This window comes from Apis cerana, linkage group LG2 (assembly GCF_029169275.1).
Source record: "Apis cerana isolate GH-2021 linkage group LG2, AcerK_1.0, whole genome shotgun sequence".
Classification (NCBI taxonomy): Eukaryota; Metazoa; Arthropoda; class Insecta; order Hymenoptera; family Apidae; genus Apis; species Apis cerana.
Genome location: NC_083853.1, coordinates 13,382,566 through 13,402,304, shown reverse-complemented (window position 1 = coordinate 13,402,304; position 19,739 = coordinate 13,382,566). Strand labels below are relative to the sequence as shown.

At 45.9% G+C, this 19,739-nt stretch overlaps 1 protein-coding gene across 2 annotated transcripts in view; it reads left to right on the top strand.

The window, feature by feature from the left end:
- Nucleotides 1-15,506, top strand: part of LOC108002915 (REPTOR-binding partner) — a 149,027-nt gene extending 133,521 nt beyond the window's left edge. Inside the window, exons 6-7 of one of the 2 annotated variants that reach the window (XR_009828856.1) lie at nucleotides 14,317-14,409; nucleotides 14,504-15,506. The gene's annotated coding sequence lies outside the window, so the exon portion shown is untranslated. Of the gene's footprint in view, nucleotides 1-14,316 lie in introns of both variants that reach the window. The other variant, XR_009828857.1, reaches the window with a different exon arrangement.
- Nucleotides 15,507-19,739: the final 4,233 nt, after the last annotated feature.

Below are 19,739 nucleotides of genomic sequence, written 5' to 3'. Positions count from 1 at the left end.
ATTTGAAAACGCGTTCACCGACTCTTCGCCTTTCATCGGCTAATGAAATCGGGCAACTGAAACAAAATCCTACCTAGAAGGTAGAACCTAATCTCGGACGGCAGGGAAAATTTCGAGCGGGGAAAGTTGTGCCAAAATTCTTGCCGATAAATCCGATCGAGGGTTGGAAAAGAAGAGAAAAGAAGGATCGTGAAAGGGAGAGCGGTTCAATTTTAGTCCAGTCTCGGGTTACGGGAATTTTCTTTCTTCTCCGTGACGCGTATAATGAAAAGATATTAATTAAATAAGCACGAGGGTGTGCGCCTCGAGCTTTTTTTATTTACTACGAGGGGAGAAGGCGGCTGTTACGGTTTTAGGTTGTTACGACGCTTGCGTTAATTACAACGCGTAAATAAGGAGTGGGTCCGCCTTCTTCGGATTAATTAATTAGGATAAAGTGTTGCGAGAGAGAGAGAGAGAGAGTGGATGGAAAAATGGGAGAGGAGAGGGAGGAAGGATAAAACGTGGCAGATGTTCGTAATCGGCGGCTAAAGCTTGGACAAACTCTCATCGATTTCTGTTTTTCGAGGATCGTGGATATAATAAACTCACGTTGTCGGTTCGCGATCCATTTATGCTCGCGCGAGAAGAGAGAATCGGAGGATTGGATTACGTTAGGGAAGAGGAGAATGATTAAAAAGGGATGAAAAAGGAAGTGGATCCGTGTTATTTTCTTTTTTTCAACTTTTCACAATTGAATTCATGAATAGAAACTTAGCGAGTAACGTAGCTTTCGTTTCTCCGGTTTTCACTCTCAAATATGTATTTAGAGATCCGAGCGGAAGCAGCGCTTTCGACCTTGAGATTCCAAGGTCAAATATTTATTCAACGGGAGGGGGGGAACTTTCGGCCAATTTAATGAGTTATAACGTTCAGCGGCGGGTGGAAAGTGATTGAAAAAACCACTGGGAAAGCTCAAATATTTTATCCAATCTCTCGTATCGACCTCTTTTTCCCACGCTGGGGCGCTTTTGAAATCCGCACAGAAACTCAATAACAGACTGGAATATTCATTGTGCAAAGAGAAAAATAAGCGAAAAGCAAAATTGCCGCCGCTCGTTTCGCATCACAACGGTTTAACGATTTTCCACATTGGGAATTTCTGAAACCATAAATTGTTCCGCAAAACGCGTCGCGATACGATCGCTTATCAATCAACCCTTACGAATCGTTGTTTCCATCCCGTCCAGGGAATTTGTCGAAATTTCGAAAATCAGGAAATTGCACGCATTTCTCGAAGGAGACGATTCTTTTTATTTTTCTCTCTTATTCTTTTTTTCAATTCGACTCGTTTCTTGAACTCTTCGCGACATTGTTGTATCCGATTTCTATCCGCTGTTTCCTATTTATACACGCGTCGTCCAGATTTCAGTGGCGAAAAAATCTGGTTGAAAGGAAATAAAGTTACGATCGACGCGTGAACGAGGGGACCGATCGCTTTGAAGTCGAGTGGAAAGGAGGGAAAGAGAAGGAAAAACGAGGTTGAAGCGATCTTTGATAGCAGGGATCGAAAACGTTTGCTATTCAAAAGAGGAAAGGATGGAAAAGGGTGGAGAAGAGGAAAAAAAAAAAGAAAAGAAAAGAGAGAAAGAACGATCTCGATCGACGCGCGAGGAAATATTCGTGCACGAGGTGGATGAAATCGTTGAAAATTACCGTTTCGCGACCGATCGTGGGGTGATTTCAAGAGATCCCGTTGCGAGCTCGCCGTGCCACGAAAATCTCCAATGGAGAATCGCTTTGACCGATTATTGCCTGGTCCGAGGCCGAGTTTAAATCCTTGTCTTCGCGTGCGATTTTTCAACATCGAAAAACCAACGACACGGGACGATGCCGTTTCCCATCGACTCGCTCGAGGTCTTTGCGTGCACGACCGCATTGGAAATTCCAGCTACGTCAACCTTTCGAAACTAGGGTCGAGCGCCGAACGCGATTTAATCGGGCAAGTTTCACTCGGGCAAATGGGACGGAAGGAAGAGTAAGGCGGCAACTAACCGAGGAACTTAAGGGGATAAGCACGAGGCTGCATCGATTCGGAGGGGAGGGGAACACTCTCGGCCATTTGCATTAATCATTGCGCGCACGTCGAGTCGTGTATCCCGTCCCGAAGACGTGGCCTCCGTGCAACACCCCCGTTCTCGAGGAACGAGGCTAATCGTACGAGACGTATCGATTATTTACCACGCTTCCTCCTTTCCTTCCTTCCTAGAAAGAACGTTGAATTAAAGATTAAAGCAGGAAATTTCCATCGCGACTTCTTCTTCTTCCTCTTCTTTTCGATCGCCCGATCCATCAAGCTATTATCAACTTCCTACCCCTTTTGTTCCTCCTCCACGGATTCCGATCCAATTCGAAACGGACAAAAAAGGAAGGAGACTTTAACTTTCGATAATCGTCGAGTTAATTTGAACTAACAGTTTAACAGCCTCGATCAAACCATCTGTCCGCGAGTCCCTCTCGCTGGATAAATCGAAGGGAAAAGTATAGGGGTGGTTTGACCGGTAACCGTGTAAGTCTCGAGCGGCGTGTCTGCAAACTTGGCGAAAACGATTAAGGAATTTGCATCTGGCCTCGAGCGGTGTCGGTCACCGTAACACCTGCTTTTCACGTGTTGCGATAGTTTGCTTAATCGCCGGTGTAACGGTTCAATCGCTTCTAATTAATGCATCGCCAATCCCTTCCCTGTTCGATCCCCAGCCGACCAAGTTTCCTCACGGTGAATACTTAAACGCCTCGGTGCATTATCGGTACTCGTCTCGCGAATTTTCGAACCGATCCTTGTTCCAACTTTCTTAACGACTTGCTTACAGGCGTAACCGTTCCATTCCTCCGTTCAATTCCTTGGTTTTGGCGTGTGACATTGGGACGTTTCTGCGAAATTCGTGGCGAGTCGAATACCCGAACGAACGAGGAAAGAAGAAAACGTTTGTGGAAACGATTAAAGGGGGATCGATCGGCTTTCACCTCTGATTAATAGGCTCTCGCTCGCTCGTGCCTTCCCTTCGTTCGCTTTTCTCGTTAATTAGAAAGGGGAGAGAGGGAGGGAGAAAAAGAGGATGTCGGTTTCGCGGAATTCGCGGAATAATAATCGATGGATTTCTTGTCCGTTAATCCTCCAGCGTCGAAATTAATTAGCGCCGCGGAGAATCGAAACGTTCTCCTCGATAACGCGATAACTCCTCGCAAACTCGTCCCAACTTTGCTCCCCCGCGTTTAATCGCTCGACTCGACTCTTATTCGAGCCACTAATTCACCCCGCGATGAATGGGCTGCAGGCCGAGCTGATATTGAAAATCGTGGGACGGTTCGCGACTCGATAATTACAAATCACGCTTCTAAATCCGCAGCGTGCAAACTTACGTACGAAACGGTGTTATTTAAATCGTTTGTCGATGAATAATCTTCTTCCAGCTTATTTTCTTCCTCTCTCTCTCTCAATCGTTTCAGCGCACGTGAAAACTCCGAGTGGATCTTTACAACCGTATTGTGCTCTCGCCAAAGACCTTCCATAAGGTCGAAACGAAGGAAGAAAGAGGAAGGAACGGAAAATTGAGAATGGAGTAGGAGAGGTTGGACTCGAATCGGGCGAAATCGGGCGTACAGCGTCGTTTCACGGTCGAGCAGCACCGCGCGGACGCGATTCGCGTCCACCGCCAATCGTAATACGCTCGGATCGTTCGATTGGCCGTTTTAATAACCGTGGACCGGCAATTCGCAATCGTTATCGCCCTCGTACGAGCTGTGAATTCTCGGCCGTGATTAACGGCCGAACACCCACGCGCAAAATCGCGACAGAGAGGTACACGACGATCTTGCGAACGTTCGCTTGCGGAGCAATTACGAGCTTCGGCCAACAATGCTCCAAGATAATCACGAATCTCTCTCTCTCTCTCTCTCAAGATTCTGGCAACAATGTCGAAGCGCGCAACTATTTCGAAATTCTCGCAATGTTGGAAGGCGTCTCGCGTCGAACGACACTCGTCGCTTTCCCACAAGTGGTGCTTCGATGGTGCTTCAACCGAGTGTACCGCCGCGGTAATTACCGGCATCGCCCGCCTAACAACCAACCTTCCCTCCTTCACCGTCAAAAGCGACCAGTTAACCCGTTATATCTCGTGTCCTCTCGCGGCGAACGAGGCAGAATGGGGAGAGATAGGAGAGAAAAGATCGCGTCGAAGATCGAATGTGAACGTGCATACGTTTATTCCGGCGTGCTTCCCCCTCCCCTTTCCAGCCGAGCTGGGGCGCAAACGTTAACACAGGCTCGCTGGATTTCGAGTGGCTATTACGCGTGACTGCCCTTTGCGAATTCCCCTCGTGCCGTGCCACGACCTCGTTCGCGTCGCGACTTGTAATCAAAATTACCGAGGGGGAGGGGATCTACGCGTGCAAACCCGATCGGCATTCGCGTCGAATCAACCACGAAGCGGAACGACGGGGGTTCGCCCGCCTCGTATCGTATTTCGCCTCGAAACTCGAGGGTGTCGCGCTCCAATTCATCCCTCCTCCCACTTTCCTCTCCTTTCTCCGTGGAGTTCTTCTTTTTTTTTCGCTTTTATCCGCGAGCCGCGCGACTCTTCCACTTGTAATTAGATTGCGCGCTCCCTGGGATCGGGTTCGTTGCGTCGTGGATTTTTAATTGGCCGCCAAATCCTTTACGGATCGATGCCTCGAGGGAGAGAGAGAAAATTTGGATACCTTTTCGGAGGGTGTGTTTGTCCTCTCATTTTCGAAAATGGGATTCTCTGGGAGAATGTGTGTTTAACGGTTTATAGAGAGCCGATTTAGAAACGCGATTACGCGTTAAATAGACAAGTGTGCGCGCTGGTTAAATAAATTATTGGGAGAGAGAGAGAGAGAGAGACGATCGACGAGATTCCTGCGTGCAATATCATCGAAATTGTATTTTCTACGCTCGGCCGTTGCGCGCGGAACGAATAAAGCCCTTCGGGGGAAGTTGAATGGATGTTCAAATCACGATTGCAATTAACTCGCGTTTATTATCGAATGTTGTAAATGGCGAGATTTGCGTTTCGACGAAGCGTCGTATAAGCGTTTCGATTAATAATTATCGAGGAATTTTCTTTACGATCGCAACGAAAAGTGAACTTGAGGCATCTTTCATCCGAGTTCGAAGAGGGAAATTTCGAAATTTTAATTTTACGATTTTAAATATTCGGGCAACTTTGAACCACTCCGTATCTCCGAAGACAATAACGAAACCTATGATTTTTGGAAGATCGTTGGAAGCGGGGAACAACATTGCTGTTTAAAATGCAATTTCATTCGCATATTTTCCTCGACTGATCGAATTATCCGCTTCTCTCTTCTCTCCTATGGAGGAAAGAGGAGGAGGAGGATTAATCTTGGAACGAGGAGTGGCAAAGTTTGAAACGGTCGCCATTAACCGGCGGCCAACATCGGTCTTTCGATCCTCGGCTGCTCCATTAAAATGCGAATTCCGCAACGATTCCCAGCTGGAATCTCGCGAACCTTATCCGCAACTCGATGAGGGAGAAAGGAAAAGAGGAAATTCTCCTTTTTTCTAGAGGAGCAGAGAGGACACGGACGACTCTGCGCGCGATTTCTTCTCGCAGAGTCGCGTCACCGTTGAGTCGTGCACGATCGACGATCGAAAGTCGCAAGATGCGTGCAACGAAACCATTTCTTACTCGAGAACTATCAGAGCGATGCTACGCATTTGACCGCATTCTTAGCAGAAAGTAGATGTTTAGAAAAATTCCGCTATTTAAAAATATCGTAATAACAAAAAGTTTTTTCCCCGTTTCCCAGCTTTTATCGGATTACTTTAAACGAATCGCATCGATCGAGAGATCGGTCTCCTCGACTCTCCTCGTTGCGAATCATCATCATTCCGAAATTGCATTTCCAACTGTCGCAATCGTTGCAATCCCTTTATTTATTCAATCTCGCGAAATCGAATCTTCCCTCTTCCTTTCGTCGAAATAAAAAATTCATATTAAAAATTCTCTGAAGGAATTTAAACGAGCGGTCACTTTCATCGCGCGAATCTCATAATTTAAATACACCGTTCATTCGTGTACTTTCGTCGATTTATTCGTAAATTTAAGAAGAAGGGGGAGGAGAAGAGAATAAATCGATGTACAAAGTTGTAAGAAGTAAAGAAACTGGCCGCTCGAAACTCATAATTAGTCACCGTCCCGTGGAAGCGTTTGCGCTCCCCCTCCTCCCTATAAATTACGTTTAAATAATATAGAGCACAGAGAGCGGGCAAAGCGAGCGGAATGGGCGAGAGTTCGGCCGTAGCCAATTACCGCGAAAATTCGCGTCTGCCAATTTCGTTTCCCCGCGATAACGGACTGGATGTAGTGATGTAGCGACTCGATTCGATGCACTCGCCTCGAACGATGCGTAAATCGTTGGGAACAGTCGATTAACCTGATAATTAGCGTCCGCGTCTTCCGCTCGAAATGTACAAACCCTACTACCAGCCCATCTATATTCCGTTTCTTCTCAACGAAGAACAATCCTTGACAAAAAGGATACGACAAGTTTGTCTGTTCTTCGCTCGAACGGAGAGAAACAGAGAGTTTCTTCTTAGTCGCTTCTTCCAGTCGATTCTGATGTTCGACGAGAGGGGGGAGGAGGAATATTATTTCGATCGACGCAAACTCGAATACGTTTAATCTATTACGATTCTGCTATCCGATTTCATTTCTTTCGAAACCTATCATTGGAAACATCCTTTTCTTCATAAATATTTCCAAAGATAAACGGTTCGAAACGAACAGGAGGACGAGAACGAGACGCAACCCCGTCGCCAAGTTTACGCTCGCATTCCTTCCCTCGGATATCAATCAGTCGCCGTTCAGACCGCGATCGGAGACGCGATATAAATTTTTAAACTCCGTTAATTAAAAACCGTTGGACGGCGCTTCACCGCGGCCGAGGATAATTGAATCCTGAAAGGGTGGAGGAACGGGGAAAAGGAAGGAGAAAGAGGAGGAAAAAACGAAAAAAAGACGTTGGATGGGATAGAGAGAGGTGGGGAGTAAACATTGTTTACCGATAAAGATAAGGAAAAGTTGGGGGGCGATGGGTGACGGGCATCGGCCCTCTGTCCCCGGGAAACGATATCGAGGAAACTTCGAGACGCTCTCATCCGCTCCCCCTTCTCTTGTCTCTTTTTATTATTTCCAAGCTAGATAGCCGATGGTGGCTTCGGCAGCAGCGTGGACAGGCGGGCGAGAAAAAGGGGTTCGCAAAACTTTATACCCCTTGTGTCGAGGCATTAAGAAGAACGGAGCGCAATTCCAACCCCTCCAAGTTGTTTCCGCCATAGCGGCGAAACGAGAGTCCATCCACGGCGTGGCGCGAAATAAGGAAACGTCCAACGGCTATTCGGCGAAAACTTTCCCCTTTTATCCCCGAGCGTAGTCTTGGAGGTGTTTTATCGTCCCGCTGTTCGGGCAAAGGAAATTGACAGTATCGAGCGCTTCAACAGCGCGTCACACGACGTGTTATCGCACTCGCACGAAGCGCTGTTTCGAACTTTAATCGATGCTCGAAATTCAAATTTAAATTCAGATGCCTGTGTAAATTGCGCTTCGTTGCTTTAGATCTATTATACTGGTCGTTTGAGAATTTCGTCGAAACTTTCAACAGCTTTTTTCTTTTTCTTTCGACAAATTGGTAATTTGTTCGGATCGCTTGAAATCCGTATCGTTTTCCTCTTCTCCTTTTTTCCCTTTCCTACGTCAAATCGTGGAAGGACGTCGAAGAAGAAAGCGACGAGAGAAAGATTGCGAGCGTCGATATCCGGCATCGAGTGGCTTTGGACACATTTTTTCGCGCGCCACGCTTCGTTCTTTGCGAGGACGACGAAGGGAAAGGAAAAGCTCGAGTGGCTATTCTGCATTCGACCGTCGACCGAAATTTACGATCGGCGAGCTATCGATAACGGTTCGTCCCCGCGTGAGAACATCTCAATCTACGAACACGCGGCGTGAATTCGAGGGAACTCGCGTTCAAATCGTACGAAAAGAAAAAGAAAAAGAAGATAAACTTTCGTGTTCGAAGTTTCACATTACATTATTAATTACACGGAAATTTCTTCTCTCTGGTGTGCATATTCCTCCTATGTAAGAATCCTGCTGCTCACGAACGATCGTGAATTTGAAGGGAACGACGAAGCAGGAAAGGTTCTATCGCAATTCTCGTCAACGCGTATTCGAGATTTATCGCGCGACGAATTTTCCCGTCCCGAGAACTCCTTTCGATTCGATCGAAACCTTTCGTGGCGAGTCACCGTCGAAGAAACGGTATCGTTTCGCGAAAATTGTCGCTACCTTTAAAAGGTAGGAAAGGCGGTAGGAAAAGGCCGGTATATAATAAAATGTTAATGGAAATTCGATCGAATCTAATCGAACGGAGCCACTCTCGATCGGAGGTTTAAGAAGAGTGGGTTTATTTTACGAGAGGCCGTACGGAAACGCGTGACGCCCTCGTAAAACGGTGGCTCTCGAGCTTGGACACAAAAGGGCTCGCGAACGGCGGGTAACGCAGCGGTTATAAAGGGGGAGGCTAGTTCGCGATGCTCCATCGAATATGCATTATTCATCGTTCACCCTCATCCTTTGTTATCGCTACGCGCGCGCGGTAAATATTTTTCCTCGCTCGTTACTCGCCGTATCGGGATATATTTCACCGAGGTGATCCTTTAACCCGTCCTCCAGCTAATTCCTTCCTACCCATTCACTCGGCTAGGATATACATCGGGGGTGGTTTTAAAGGGGAGAGAATTTTCCAAGAGTCGACGTGGCTGAAATTTCGGCAATCCTTTGGAGAAAACAAGGAAGGAGTGATTGCATCCCTCGAGGGTATATCTCGCGCGATCCAGTCCGAGAAGAAACGAGGAGTTATCGAGGAGTATTGTATACGCGTCATCCTCGATCGATACCGAGAATGAATCGCGCCTCCTTCTTCGCCTCTTTCGTGCCAACGAACGCTATCCCAAGTTTTTTTTGCTCTATCGAAGAATGGATGAGGTGTCTCGCTCGATGAGCAATCGTGCTCCACTTTAACATTACTTTACGGGGGAAAAACGTTACCTCGATGTTTACCGATCGGTTCCTGTTTCCTCGTCGGAGACAGCCGGGAATAAAAATTCATCGGCGGCTCGAAATTCATCGAACGATGAACTCGGTCGGTAAATCGCAATAAAAAAAATCGCAATATCGACACGGTTTCGTTTCGTTTCGTTTTTTTTCCCCCTTTCCCTTTTTCTCCTTTTTTTTATCGCAAACGCAATTTTCACGAGGTGTTGATTCACGATCGACGCGATCCCGGCGAAACGTTAAAGCCCACTTACGGCTGGCCGGGAAATTTCACAGCGTACGAGCTCGATTCGTGCCGACACGTAGCATCCGCTCACTCGAAATTGCCCGACTCGATCCCGTCTTTCCCGGATCCCGAAATCGGCACGCCCCTCGAAAATCGATTAAATCCTCCCCCCTCGCCTTTCGTCCCACTCCTCCGCGCTTCGAAACGAGTATTATCGATGACCACGCGTCGCACGCAACCGATTCCGATTCAAGGCAGGCTCGATCGAGGGAATCCCTCGAGCCAAGAGACAACGAATGAAATTTCCTATGGCTATGTCCACCATCCATCCATCCGCCCTCCTGTAATCGTCTTACAAAAATTACGCCGTCCTCGATGATATTACGTATAATGGATTTTTAAATAATTTTTATCTCCCAGCCCGACGAACCGGTAATAGGATAAAAGTCGATTATAAACATCTACTTACATCCAGCTACGATAACGGGCTTTTTTAAATACACGCGCACACAACCAACCTTTTCCATGCTTGCCTCGGATGTGGATAGAGAATAGATCGTTGAAAGGAAAGTTATGGAAACAAGTAGCGAAGACATTCTACACCAATCGGGTCCTCGTCCTTTGAGAGGAGAACGTGAAATTTACTTTAAGAGGTAAACGAATTCAGGAAGGGTGGGGGAAAGAGAGAGCTCGCCCTGCAGCTGTTTACACGCGAGTCTTCCTCCCTCCCCGGGGGATTCATCCCGGTCTATTGGCGCACACGTGGATCGGACGTTGAATTTCCGTGGCGAGAGTGGCAACTGCGGAGATGTAATCGAGAGGGAGATGATTTCGAGCCGATAAAACCCGGAGAAATCGGAAAGTTTTCCAACAACGGTGGATGGAAATCGAGGATGGCGTGTATTCGAGTAAACGTGACGATATGCGAGGAATAAGTGGCGGGCCGTTAATATGGGAGAAATTTGCTGGCGCTCGAAGATATACGGAGTGAGGTGTCCATGAGGAGGCACGACCGGTGAATAAAATAATTGTAGAGCGGTCCACGGTTGATATATTTGACCGGGCAACTGTTTCCGTTTTCTTCTTTGCAGAGTTGAAATTTTTCGTTGGAAAAAAGAAAAGAAAAAAAGGGTGGGGGAAATATCAGAATCGAGATCTACGAGACATTTTTATTATACGTCGGCTACGTCGTCACGTATCCCGGATGGACGAAACGGTGAAAAATTGCGACAACCTTCCATGTTTTTTGAAATAGATACCAAGGATTTATATTTTAGATTAATTTTTTAATTAAATCTCCCTCGTTCGTTACACGCGTTCCCCTCGATTATATATTAATTTCAACGGTATTCTTTTTATTATTGTATATTTTAAACGAGGATATTAAGAATCCAATGAATATGGAAGACGTACAACTTTCGATTATTCCTTCAAAAAAGGAATATCATCCTCTAACCGATGCAATTAATTCGATCCGCTTTATAACACACACACACACACGTATATATATACATATAAAACATATGTAGAAGCAAAAGTAAACGAAAAATCCGAATCATGTTAATAAGAACCGTAATGACGATCGTTTGGAGGCATAAATCGGTGTTCCACGAGATCAGAGGCTTCCCGACTCTTAACGAGGGAGAGAGCATCCTTTTATCGCGCTCATTACTATTCCATTCTAATTCTACTCTGGCGGCGGCATTGTTCACGTGCCGATGAGCATTCGTTGCTGGGTAAAAACAGGGGAGAAAGAGAGAGAGAGATGCACACCACCGGTGGCGGAGTTTAGGGTCAATTAATAAATAAGCTCCAGATGTAGGGAAGGAATAGCAGGAACCGGGCTAAATATCAGGACAATTACGAGCAAGTGTAGACCGACCAGCAGCTTAAACTTCGCTTAAATAAGTGGCAGTGAACCCTTCCGCCTCTCCTATACGAACGTCGCTGCTCGCTCCCTTGCGAATTACGTTTCCAGCTTCTGGACGTCTTCCCGCACCCGGCCGAAATTTACGTTGGGAAACACCTGTGCACCAACCCCGATATCTTGGCGATAAGATATGGAATGGAAGACGTATCGAAATTCCATCTAGATCGCGCCATGTTCAACCCGTGAGAATTCGTTTCCATCCTAATCTCGAGGAGGAAAATTCCGAATCTCTTAGACTTTCAAACGAGCCCGCTTTTTCATCTTGGAATCATTCGAGAAAAGATCTTGGAACGGATATCCCGTTCTTTTTTTTCTTTCGAAAATCGAAAGTCGTAGTTTTCATATCTTCAACGTCTCTCTCCGTTTATCGTTACAATTAACGCAATCGTAACGCGGTGAATAAGTTTACATCGCATCGTGATTATAACGTTAATACGATATTTGATTAAATGGCGAAGAGCGGAGCAAGCGCACAGCATTACAATTCCAAGATTTACTCTCTCCCACGCCACTCATGAATATAGAAATCGTATCTCGTTTTATCGCTGGGAAACGTAGTTTCGTGTACAGGCACGCTACTTCGTAAACCTCTTATCGCGGTAAAAGGTTTACACGGTACCCGTTTCCGTTACAACCGTTTCCACCCGAGACAAATCGATGAACGAATCGAGGGACGAGCGAAAATTGGTAACGCTGTCCTCGTGCCATCCGTCATCGTACCTGTCCCCCCTTTAATCAAAAAGAGAACGAAAGACGAGCCTGATCGCGTCGATTAAAGAAAATTTCTCGCGATATTTTTCCTCCCTTAACGTAATAAAATTGATTCGAAGCGCGCTTCCGCTCTTTTTCCCGCGCACGTATGCGATGAGAGATCGGAAAAGCAAATGGACCGTTAATAACTCGTACGAGCAAACCCATTATTATACGTAGAATTCACCCGAAACGTCGTAAGGCATTAAATTACTATACACGCGTTACGATCCCACCAGGATGGGATCTTTTAATCCGAGCACAATGACCCGCGGCGTTAATTAATGTGGAGCGTGACTGTGAGGTGAGCAGTGGGAGGGAAAAAAAAAGCCGCGGCCATTCCACGCTGGACCTCGTTCATTTACCGATGCCCGCCACTCGTCCATTGGATTTCCACTCGAATCGAGTGGGCCATCGAGCGGGATGACAACCACAATCGGGAAACCGCGCGAATTTCCGCCCCGTTCCGACCCGTCCTTCTCCGTTCAACGCTGAATTTCGCCTCTTTCCTTCTTTTTCGTTCTTTCTTTCTTCCTTTTTTTTATTCGGCAATCGAAAGAACGCAAGAAAGGGAAGAAAGAGGAACGAGTGAGAGCTTTCGAGCGACTCGTTCGTGAAATCGTGGCATCGTCCCCTTCCTCGTTACTTGGTATATTTTCGCGAAGAACTTTCGAGAATCGCGAAGGAACGGCTTGAAACCACGCTTCTCTCTTTTCCTCCCTTCCACTCTCGCGTAGAAAAACTTTCTCGCTCCTGCACGTTTCTCGAGCAAGTATGGAAAGTCGATTTTTGAAAAGGTCGGGAATGGGCGAAACGCGAGAAATTTTTAACCGTAATCGACTCGACCGTACAATCCGACCCGTAGGGAAAATCGCGTAATTGCGCTCCACTCTTTACTCGACACACTCTCCGATCCCAGCCGGCGGATCGAGTTTCCACTCGACCCTCGCTCCATATCGACCTGTTTCCAACCTGTTTCGATTCCATCCATCCGTTCCTCTCCTCCTCCGCTCGACCTTAAATTCTCGAATTCTCGTACGGTTGAACCGAGGATAACGGCCGACATCTTTCAGCCCCAACGACGAAACAAGTCGTCCGATTCACACGTTCGTCCCGTATCGTTGGAGGGATTATCGATCGCGATGATAATTCGTCGGGGCAAGCGATATCGGGGAGGTGGAACGATTCGAAGCGGAAAGCGGTGGAAAACGAAAAAAACGAGGGAGAGGGGGGAGGGAAACGGTAATGGGGGACTTTAATGGATGGCAGTTTCCACCATGTAATTGAACGCGGAATGTTTTCGCATGTTCCGACTTTCAACCGAATATTTCCCGATGCTTTCGACTATTCCCCCCTCGCGTGGAGTAAACTGGACTGGTTTACCGGTGGCGGTGGCGGCAACAAAAGGTGAAAAAAAAATTGCCACGTGCCGTTTACCCAACCTCGTCCCCCGTTTCCTTGATTTTACTCTCCAATGAAAAACTATCGTCTGCGTTTCGCGCCGCGTGGAAGAAAAGAGAGGGGCGAAGGGGGTTAATATTTACCCGCCTCGTAATTTAATACCTCGCGCCAACGTTATCGGGTTGAAAATTTTATTTCCGGCCCAACGTTCGCGAGAACTTGGTGGAAATGGATGGAAATGTTTGAGAAATGGGGAGCCTCGCATCGCGAAAAGTGAAACGAGATGCTGGGAGAAATCGAGAAGAACGGGATCGGGAGAATCGAGGTACAGACAGATCTCGACGAGGTATGTGGTGTGTATTGGTCGTTGGACCGAGCCGATCTCCTTTTAATTGGGTTATTAGGCCCCCATTAAATCGGACACGCGTGTGGCAGCGGACATCCGCTTGAAAACACCTGGACGGACGCAATTAAGTCGCCGATAGGGAAATGGGAATCGCGGTCCCATCGGATATGAGTGGTGAATAATTGCTCGACGCCGGTAAACGATGAGAAATACGTATCGAATGATCGGAAAAATTACACGAGTCAAGCTATTTTTCGTAATCGTAATTTTCGTTATCGAGACGTTGATCCATTGAGAGCGTTATTAGAAGAGGAAATCGTTACCGTAGACCGGATATCTCTGGATAGAATCAACTTTAACTCGGGAAACGAGTCTTTAACTTTACTTTTAACTTTTAATATAACCTCGAGCCGGAATTTCTCTTTAATTCCGTAACTATTTTTCAACTTGCTTTCGAGAATTCGTTCGATTCAATAATAACAAGAGACTGCATATAATCTAAAGAGGTTTTTTTGTTTTTTTTTAGTGAAAATTATTCCTTCGTCTTCCCTCGAACGTTTTCGAATGCTCTTACGTAGGTGAAGAGTAAAGAAAGAAAAAGAAGAAAGAAAAAGAAGAGGTAAGATTGGAATTGGATTCGATCGTGGATTCAAAATCGATTGGACGCCGTGGGCCGGCAGCAATCGGTTTGGAAAACAGATTTTTTTTTTCAGCCAAGTGTATCCGCCGCGTGGTTTGTCCAGGGGACAAAAACAACAAGGGCAGAATATTTTTTGAATGGGACGCCTGCCACAATGCTTCCCGCCAGGACAACCGCCAATGTTTTCGAATATTTGATTCGGACGTTGGATATACCGCGCCGCCTATATCGATTTTCTATAAAATTACCATAAGGCTCGTGTCACCGACAACGGGCTTGTTTGGTCAGCTGTTTGTCGTTCGAACTTGATTCCTTCGAAATAATCTGGTATATCGACAACCTCTCTCCTTGCTCTTGTTCCATTAACCCGTTCGGTCAAAGCACAAGTATAAAATTCAATGCCAAATTACAAAAGCAATAATAATCCTAAGAGACGAGAACATGCATTTCACGACGCATGTCCCTCAAGTCTGAGTTTTCGCAATTGTTGAGAAATATTAGATTGTCACGATTCGTCTAGTAAATGATATAATAACGATTCTTTCCAATTTTAATGTTCGATTTTAATATTCTGAATTTCTTAGGCGCTCGTACGCGAAGAAAACCTTACGCTTCTCTGGCGTTAAAGTTTGGAAAGAAGCGCGAAAAGTTGAAGCGTCTCTTGATCGTTGACGAAAGCCCATTACGCCGGTTTCGTGGAAATAAGGATGCAAGGAAAGTTTGAGCCGTGAATTTCGCGTAACCAACTTTCCGCGTTACGCGCCGTACTTCTGCCTCATCGAAAGCTTATAAAGCTTTCGATCCTCTCCGTGATCCATTCGTGATTGACCGACACGCTTCTCCAAATCCCAGACGAACGCGTTTTCCCTGGTCAAATTTGATTGATAAGGATTACCCTGTAAGTTATCACGTCAAAATATCGTCATTTTTAATTATATTTTCCAATTTAATCGAAAAGAATTCGATTTAAATGCTTCGCGATTTAACGTAAATGTGAAGCTATTAATAAATAATTGCTATCACGTGTAATTATTACAATATATTTACGTATTATTATAAGTTATCAATTAATCGTATTTTCGCTGAAAACGAGTATTATTTATTCATCATTTAACAATGGTCACCGCATACATAATACCATTCATAATTTCAATGGAATCGATGAGAAACAAATTAAAGAGAATCCGGACATAACCAATGAAAACAAGTACGGGCAGCAAGTGGAATAGCTCCGGTATCGGTCGGACATCCTCCACTTCATCAGGCGCCCATTGTGTCGGGCGTGCCGCAATTACATTATAATTTTAATCAACGCAAAACCCTAGCGGATTTCTCGCCCCCGATAAATTACTTTTTCTCCTTTTCTATCGGCGAATTGGGGGAAAAAATAAAGGAAAAACGGATGGACAATTTTTTTTCGATCCCGTTGCACGAACGAACCCTCCTCTGCTCCTCCTCTCCGTTTTCGAATTAATACCCTCGTTAACGTGCCTAATTGAACCACCGCCAATTTTGCATAAAACCATTTTGGCCGATATCGCGGGACAACTAGCGCACGGGATCGAATCGAGCGAAAATTTGAACGAACTTTGGACGGAGAATGACTCCATGTGGTTAAACAATCGCGGAACGAACCGTTTCCGACCGCGATTACCTATTATCCTTGCGAGAGAGGGGCAAGACGCCTCTCCGTCATACATGCGCACCAAACTTTACCAACTTTCTCCAACAAGTTCGAACAAGTTCGAGCTATCCTTGATCCAATCACCTTTACATTAACAAGTTTCAAGTAGCAATATGAAACTCCTTCGTCCGTGGAGATGGATAGAATTATTACTATTATTATTATTGTTACTACGTAAAATAACAGTGGTACAGGGACAAAGTTATTTATATTTTCCAACGATTTATAATTCACAGGGTTGGAAAGATGGATCGGATAACGGTTTCGAGATTAATCGTCCGCGCGAGAGAAAGAAAAGTCTCGATTTTTAGCATTTCCTCGAGCGGACTCGAGCGGACGGAGGGGAGATGGAAAGGTTGGCCAATTAATTGGCGCGTTCACGGATAAAACCGGGCGCATTGAGGGTGGAGGGGGTTCAGTGACACAGAAAGTTGGTCCGGGGTTGTGGGGCAAAAGGCGGGCGAGCGGCCAGGTGATGGCCCCCCTCCTCGTATCGAGGCAAGGTATTCGACCTTTCACCCCGGACCCGACGCCAGCCAACCGCGAAATGAAAATTTTATCGGCGCATCGAGCCGGCGGACGACGAAATCTCCCGATATTACTTAATAACGAGCCACGATGGATGAGAAATAGTGGACGGTTACAGGTGCGCGGAAAAATGAAAGGCTCGCCGCGAATTAACTTCCGATCGTCCTTTCCACTATCCTTCCGCTCGTCCCTCCAATAATTTCTCCCAATAATATAATATATATATATATATAAAATTTTACTCGATCGATATGAAGAAAAAAAAGTTGCCAGTCCACCGGAATTTTAATCTTCCCTTTTTCTCTTCTCTTCCCTCCCGCCCCTTTAACAGATGATTACATATTTGCCCCGCATCGCCCGTAATAAAAAATTAGTTGGCAATAAAGAGGGGGATGATGCTTTGATGCAGAGCGTCCCTCTGCACGAGACCACTTCGATCGACGTGAATCGAATCGCGCGGTACAGGTTGACTCGGATCGCTTTTTTCCACCCCGATTAATCTCGAATAATCGAATACGGAATACAAATTTCTCCTTTTAGCGACGCGGGGGCGGCGGGGAAATACGGTCGAATGGCGTAAAAAAAATCCGCTCGTTAACATAATTTTCAATCGAACGTGTAAATCAATGAAGCTCCTGTTTCCGTTGCACCAATTTCGAGGGGGAGAGAGAAAGATAGAGAGAGGAGGGAGGGAAGCCAAATGGTTATTTTGTATCGGAATTAAACACGATGTTTCCGATTCCGCGAGTGATAATTCAATTCCGCGGTTTCAGCTATTTTATCAGCGATATTTTCCACTGCTACATATATAATTCCATCACGCGGTGGAATTTCGTTTCGATGAAAAACAGGCTATATTCGATTATTAAATATCGTGGGGAAACGTTACTAACCGTTAGCTAACGTACAAACACGTTTCGACGAATCTCCGGATATTCCATGGTCGCGTAATTTCATAACGCAGAGAGAGAGAGAGAGAGAGAGGGGGGGGTTCGTTACAGAGCCGTATATATCCGTATATAAATCCGTTGCCGGTTACGAGTCGAATTGCAATCTCCGTGAAAAATAAAACGTTGCGGAGGGGGAGACAGAAAAGTTCTGTTGCTCTCGATTATAGAAGAACCGTCCGTGTTTTTCGTCCGGTCCATAAATCGTGCGGGAATTGGTAATTGGGTTCCGATCGAACGAGAGGCCGGCATCGCCACGCAACCAAATTTATTTCCCCCCTCCTTTTCACCCGCGTCTTTACGTCATTTTCTTCCCTCCTCCTCCGGAATTTCGACTTTTTTTATTTTTTTCCCTTACCCTTTCTCTTTTTCTTTCTCCTCTTTTCTTCTTTTTCTTTTTTTTTTTTTTGAAAAAGCGCAATAAGGTTCGTACGTTCGTACATCTCGCATCGCCGAAAGGGGAAAAGAGCGAGGGTATGAATAATGCATCGGCAGTAGAGCGCGCGAAAGAAAATTGACTTTTGTAGCGAGTGAAAAATGAAACGAAATAATTTCAATAACGAGATAATTTTAATTTCGGCCAACTTTTGTTACACTTTTATAACTAGTTATAGCGGTTAATTGGAAAAGTTAGTTCAAGATTCCTAATTATTCCGTGTTAATATTTCTCGTTACACGGCACACGAGAGAGGGAGCAGAGATGGAAGAATCTCGATGTCGATGGGCAGGTGGAAAAACGAGGGGACGGTTTATGCGTACGAGGGTGAGGTTTATGCGTGGCGGTGGCGGTGATGGTGGTGGTGGTGGTCGACATGGTTTATGCAGACGCGTGGAAACGCTGAAAACGCATAAATATGTTGGTGGATGCGAGCAAAGGGAATACGTGCTGGCTGGAAACCAAAAGTGCCACGTTCGCATCGCGATTCTCGCCCCCTCGCGTCCTCCCCCTCCCTCTTTCTGACCATTCCGCCTCGCAAATGCGTCGCGATTTGCGAAACTTTTTTAACAGTGCCCCTCAACGCGACTTTCGCCCAAGTTGCAACATCGTACGCGAGTTTTCCTCGATCGATTTCGAACCGCCACGACATCACTTAACTTCCACGCTCGATCGCCACGTTGTCTCGACGAGTTTGCACGCGCATTGATAAGCGACGCATTGCCCCGAAAAATGATTTCACATTCGCGTATCCGCGAATGTAAGTGCGTTGGAATCTTAAAATACGGGATCTTTCCACGCGGAGAAAAAAATCCTTCTCGAGGATCGCGCGTGTCTGCACATTTTCCAGAATTTTTCCACGGATAAGGGAACATTTTGCGAATATTTTACGAATCGTGCAATCTCGAAATTACCATCATCGACCTTGTAACGCTTCGAATAGAAAATGGCGCATCGCATTACTTTGTCAAGAGTTCTCCCGCGAGTGTTCTTGTTTATATCCAGAGCACGAAGGCGATTAAATCGGTCGTATAAATAGTTAATCTAGGAACGGCAGTACGACGGGGGGGAAAAATGGCCATTTTCGTGGGTGGATTCCTGGAAGAGCTGCGAGACTTTATCTTATCACGGGGGCAAAGGTCCGAAGATCGGTCGAGGAAAAGGTCGAGGAATAGGTTACTTTTCTCGCCAAACCCTCTACGCCTCGTAAAACAGTCGGGGAAGGATATTAAAAGAATTTACATGGGAAACTGGAACTGGTCGTAACTCTCCCGTATTACCGGCAATAAAGGTTCTGCGGAATCGAAACGCTCTATTCGGGCGTAAAATCGTACAGCGACCGACAAATATTCGGAGCGGTATCAAGATCGGGCTAACTACACGCATCGATCGCCTCTAAATCCGCGTTCCGTAGATATAAACAGTGGGACTCGCGGGGGAACTCTGGGCAAAACACCGATACTCTTCGAAATATTACAAGCTCGATAATAATGATGATGATAATTTCGCGTAAAAATATCCGATTCGATAAAATGCTCTCCTGTTGCTCTGGAGAAAATTCTCCCTGGGAAACGAATAAGAGAGAAGATAATACGCGGCCGCGATCCTCGAGGAGAGGATTTTTTCCACTCCTCGTGCAAAGAAAGCTCCTCTTCTTTTTTGGCGACACGTTCGACGCGTTGGCAAGAGAATGCGCTGTTCGAGTTTATGCCGG